Here is a 6,000-nt window from a genome sequence, read left to right as displayed (position 1 = left end):
CTATTAAATAACCAATTCGCCTAAATAATGTAAGTTACATGAAGAAGCTACTCATGTTTCTCATATTGTTGATAATCTATATTCTCCATATATGTCTAAATTATTTGTACCAATAAGAAATAAACCTGATTCTTATTATATATAATTTGGCAGAACTCAATAGCATATGGAGGTATCTTGTGAAACATAGGCATTTAACACAGAGGCTTACAGCTCAAAAACTGCACTGTGCAAACATTAATACAGCCTGCCATTTGCCAAGGGAAATACTTTTGTGAGCCTCATTAATTTAATTGGTCCCTGCCATCTAGTTAAAAAGGAGAAAAGAAGAGCTTTTTCTGACAAAACCAAAGATGGTTAAAAGTCCTATTAGATTGTGTAGCACTTCAGAAATTTTCGAGTTAGGAAGGAAATTGAATTGAGAACATTTAATTCAGCATTTTGTAACAGCTGCCTCCCCGTTTTCACTCCCCCCAATCTCTCATATGGCGAATCATAAAATTTCTAACTCAAAAGGAGTCAGAACTCTTAAATATTAAGAGCTTGCACTAATTAATCTCTTCTTTTTAATTGCATATAAATGTATTTTATCTCATGAGGTATAATTGCAAGATTGTATCAATTCCACTGGGAATGTTCTAACATCTCTCCAAGCTCCTAGCCTGAAAATCAACGTGGACATCCGTCTGCCTCCCAGAGCTGGATGTTTTGCAGATTCAAAATTGTTTCCTTCTTCACTCAGTCTCTATTCCCACCAGCATAGTTCTAAATTTCACCTTGCACCCCTTCTCCATCTTGATATGGAAAAGGCAAGAAAACCTAATCAACCAGTTATTTCCCTGCTCCTGGCTCCCAGTTGGTAATGCCACAGTCTTTTGGAGATGAGACGGGATTGTTTCCTTGACCTTAACCCCTTTTGTGGGCAGGAACTGGAGTGACTCGTTTCACTCAGCCCACTGCTGGCCTCTCCTTGTAAGAGGGAGCATGCGAGTAAGCAAGTATGTGAACTGGAGGAAATGAATTCTGGAACCAGTTGGTCACTCCTCTCTGGTGGAAGCAGGCTCTTTGTGGGTCCTGCAGCAGGGTCCAAGCCCCTGCCCTCCTGGCACCTGGGTTCTTGTCTAGTGTCCAGGAAGAATCAGGTCACATGAACGGATTGAAGTGTAATGTATGCAGAGGATTTTATTGGGCAGTGGAAGTGGTTCTCAGTGAGAAGGGAGTTGGAAAGGGGATGGTGTGGGAAGAAGGTGATCTTTCCCCAAAGCTGCACCATCTAAAGTTGGCCGCATCTATCCATTGTCTCTGACGCTCAGCTTCTTCTGTTCCCACCACTCAGCTCCTTGTATTCCTGACACTCAGATGCTTTTATCCCCAATGCTCAGCTGCTTGTGTTACTTTGCCAGCTGAAGTCTTTTTATGGGCACAGGATAGGGGTGTGGCAGGCCAGAAAGGCCACATTTGGATGGAAAAATGGGGTCAGTTCTTTTCACTTAGGGCTATGGTTCCAGGCTGAAGGGTGGGGTTGAGCCAGGAGCTCAGCTGTTCTGTATCAGAAACAGTTGTTTGGATGCTTCCAGGAAGGGCCTTCCAGGTTTTGTTCCTGGGAAAGAGCCACAATGAACGTTCTGCTTAGTGTTTGCCCCTCTACTTGTAGAGCATAAAAATCCTTCCAAGGGAATACGGGACTACTTTTGCTTCATCTCTCCTCCAGACCCTAGCTTCCTGAAAGACACTGAAGGCTATGTCCAGTGCGTGAGAGTGTTCTTTTTAGGCTCTCTTCTAATCTGATTTTGAATCATCATCCTTCTTGGTTTTTTTCAACATGCCTGCCACTAACTCCTGGAGTAGGGGTCAGCAAACTACAGCCTTTGGCCCAAATTCTGACTTCTGTCTATCTTTGTATAGCCCACAAGCTAAGCATGATTTTTGCATTTGCTAATGGTTAACGCAAAATTAAATGGTGAATAATGTATCACACATGAAAATGATATAAAATTCAAATTTCAGAGTCCATCCACAAAATTCTGTGGAAGCACAGCCACGCTCATCTGTTTAGGCTTTGTCTGTGGCTCCTTACCTGTTGTAATGGCAGTCGAGTAATTATCAATGAGATGATGTGGCCCATAGTAGCTAACATCCTTCCTATCAGGCCCTTTCAGAAAAAGTTTGCCAAACTCTGTCCTAGAATATTACCTGAACACAGGTTTGGGGACTTTATATTATTTCAGGCAAGTCCATTAGGACATTAAAGGTTTGGCCTTTAGAACCAAGAGTTCCCTAATGAGCCAACTAGAGATTGTGTTTGCACACAGATCTAGACCTCCAAATTCTCCTAATAGAAGTACCTCTACTGTAATGTCCTCACACACCACTGCACCGCTCCCCTTAACCTCATCAGGTAGGTGGTTGTGGCTCAGCAGCCAGAACCAGCCAAAAAGTGTATTCAGCACTAACAGTTGTGTCTTCTTGTGATAGCTTATTAAACCTTCAGTGCTTTGGTTTCTCCATCCATAAAATGAATTCTTGAAATAAATGGTGTCTGTGTTTTTTCTTCTTCCAATATTCAAATTTTATGATTGTACTGACCATGAAAAACAACTTTTAAAATTAAAAATTTCAAACCAGTTGTTGAGTTCAAGTTGGAAACATTTGATAGAAAAAGATAATTTTGTCTCAGTTAGGCATCTCATACTGTGATAATTGTGTTTTATTTCTAAAATACCCCTTTCATTCCAAACTGCCTGGAGCACTTTGGCATGAAACATTAGTCTCTGGGAAAGTCCACCAGCCTGAAACCCAACATAGCTTATATCAGAGCCTCATAAGCTTGTCCCTCAATTATTTTATACCTCCCTCACTGATAATGCTTTCTATAGAGGATAAGTGATACAATTGAACTTGTTCACATACACAGTCTGCCCCCTAACTCCATTAAGCCAAAATTTGTATTCTACTTTCTAACTTAGTTAAAATATGTAGCAAATTTAGCAATGCTATTTTGGTTAATTGCCCTAATCCAGGGAACACTGGCAGCTCCTCTGGGTCACCAGAGAAGTCTCCTTTGCATTGTAAATGTTTTTTTCCTAACTGAAAATGCACAGTTTCATTGGACGTTCAAGTTGTACCAGGCTACCTGTGGATTTTAAATGTAGTAAACTACTGCTGCTGTATTTTAAAGGACAGTGTTGAGTCATCCTTTAACACATTGTCACCTGCAAGTTGTTCCTTTGCTTTGCTTAAGAGCCCTTGCTGAAAATATACTTGTATGAGCAATTATCAGGGTCTTTTTTGGTTCAGCAAGTGGTCTTTCTACTGTAGATTATACTTTCCAATAGACTGGCTGTGCCTTATTTTCTCTCTTGTTTGTAACCAAAAGTTGGCTTAGTCATTCAGATCTTCCTTTGTTCATTAGCTGTAGATGTATTGATTCCTCTTGAATTATTCAAATGGGTTTTCTTTTTTGTATAAGGCACACCAGTAGTAGGAAAGTTCAGTTCAACATCAAAGACCTACTGCTGCCCCTTTAAGGACACTCTTTAGGATCCCTGTATTCACTCTTCTCTGCAGGTGTGGCTGCACCTGCACCTTAATTGTTCAGAGTACTTGGGTGACTATTTTCAATGTGCGCTCTAGGAAAAGCAATTGCACCACCAACCTTGATAATGTCTCCCATGATTTTATAATCCTTGCAACAAGGGAAAGTTTAGTTTTTTCTACACATTTAGTTAAAGACAACATTTTGTTTTCTTACTCTATACAAATTGTATCTAGAAAACTGGGCAACATCATGGTTTTTATAAGACAGATATGACTTGAACCGCTCCCAATCAAAGTTATTTACTCAGTTAAGCAACAAATGCAGAATAAATATTGATTGTTTCTATGCATTTCTCTTAGGCATTATTTGAAGAACAGTTATACTTGATAGTCATTATAGAAAATCTAAAAACGCATACAACCTTTCTCACTGTTGACAATTAAGCAGAATGGCTTTGAATGGCCAGACATCTGCTTTGTGCTGTTTTTACTTTACTTTCATTTCCTGGAAATTCACTTACAACATCTCTGTTAAATCCCTAAGAAATGGTCCCTTAGTCGGCCGGGCGCGGTGGCTCAAGCCTGTAATCCCAGCACTTTGGGAGGCCGAGACGGGCGGATCACGAGGTCAGGAGATCGAGACCATCCCGGCCTACACGGTGAAACCCCGTCTCTACTAAAAAATACAAAAAACTAGCCGGGCGAGGTGGCGGGCTCCTGTAGTCCCAGCTACTTGGGAGGCTGAGGCAGGAGAATGGCGTAAACCTGGGAGGCGGAGCTTGCAGTGAGCTGAGATCTGGCCACTGCACTCCAGCCTGGGCGACAGAGTGAGACTCCGTCTCAAAAAAAAAAAAAAAAAAAAAAAAAAAAAAAAAAAAAAGAAATGGTCCCTTAGTCATAAGTATGGCTCCTTTGTAAACAAGACGCAGGTGGAATTGATGAAGAATTCCTGTTTTCCCATCTGCTGTATAAATTTAAGATTTTAAAGGTTTGATATGGAGAATGCAGAGCTCTCTATGGGCCACTTGGAATTAAAATGGTATTATAAGGAATTCAGACAAAGAACTAGGGCTCAAATCTTTCCTGTTAAAAGTATCTCAACTGAAATCTACTTGTTCACTTACTGCTGTCTCCTTACATTTATCATGTGAGTTGTTAGGAACTTGGAATGGGATTACTGTGGAAAGAGTGGAGGAAACTGACTTGAAACTTTTTCTGAAATTCTTTCTTCCATTTAGATGTGTACCTGGTAGCCTGTGGAGCTAATGACATTATTTAAAGTCCACTAAAGAAAGCTCTATACTTGCCCCAGATTACAAAAATTTCTATGGCATAATGCAGGGAAGGGAGCCCACACAGAACCCAGTAAACTTCCTACGTCAAGGAGAGGGAACCAAGATCCAGAGAGACCAAGAAGGCTAGAGTTTTCAGAACAAGATACAGGAAAGAAAAGGGTTGTACAGAGAAGGAATCAGCACATGTGTGGGATAAAACTGCTCAAGGCCCAATAAAAATCTGTAAAAGGATTAGCGGGAATAGTAACTGGTGCCTACACAAGGCTGGGAATAGTGCCTCTTTCCACCTGCCATGGAAAATTCATCATTTACATGGCTTGAATAAAGTGCTAGGGTCTTGTGTTAGAAGAGGGATGTGACTAGCCCTAGACTAAACTTTGCTCTGATCTTACTAAACAAATCTTAAAGGCAAGATCCAAAAGAAGAAAACAATTCTTAGAGTTATATTTCATATGTTCAAAAAGCTAGAGACATAGTAGATACAAAGATACAAAGACATAGTAGATACAAAGATCAAAATTGAAGCTCCAGAAATAAAAACTACAAGGTGTAAGGTGAAAAACACACTGAATGAGATTAACTGGAGATTAGATGAAAAATAATTTTCAAAATATATGCAAAGCATCAGTGAGCTGTGGGACAATTTTGAAGAAAATATGTAAGTGAAATTTGACTCTTCAAAGGGAAAGGAGACAGAAAAATTATTTAAAGAATTAATAGTGGTAAAAATTTCAAAATTTGAGCCACAAAGTTACACATAAAAGACAAAAAAAAAAAAAATCATGGTAATACTATCACTAAGCAAAGTAAAACTTGAGAGATGACATTAACACCAGAAAAATATTTAATAACAAAAAATTACCAATGAGAAAGAAGTATTTCAAAATGATACAAGGATCAATTCATTAAGAATATGTAACAATCCGAAACTTCTTAGCCTCTATTTAATCTACTTTTGCATCTTCAAAATACATGAAGAAAAATATGGTAGAACTGTGAGGGAAATGTTCAAATTGATGATTCTATTTAGGGACTGCAGTATATCTCTCAATAATTGATAGAACATGTAGACAAAACATCAGAAAGAATACAGAAGAAATGAACAATACTATCAACCTAATAATTGATAATTAATATTTATAGAACTCAACTGAAAAACAGTAGAATA

The sequence above is a fragment of the Macaca nemestrina genome, chromosome 5 (genome assembly GCF_043159975.1).
Source record: "Macaca nemestrina isolate mMacNem1 chromosome 5, mMacNem.hap1, whole genome shotgun sequence".
Lineage (NCBI taxonomy): Eukaryota > Metazoa > Chordata > Mammalia > Primates > Cercopithecidae > Macaca > Macaca nemestrina.
This window is presented reverse-complemented; position numbering follows the sequence as displayed.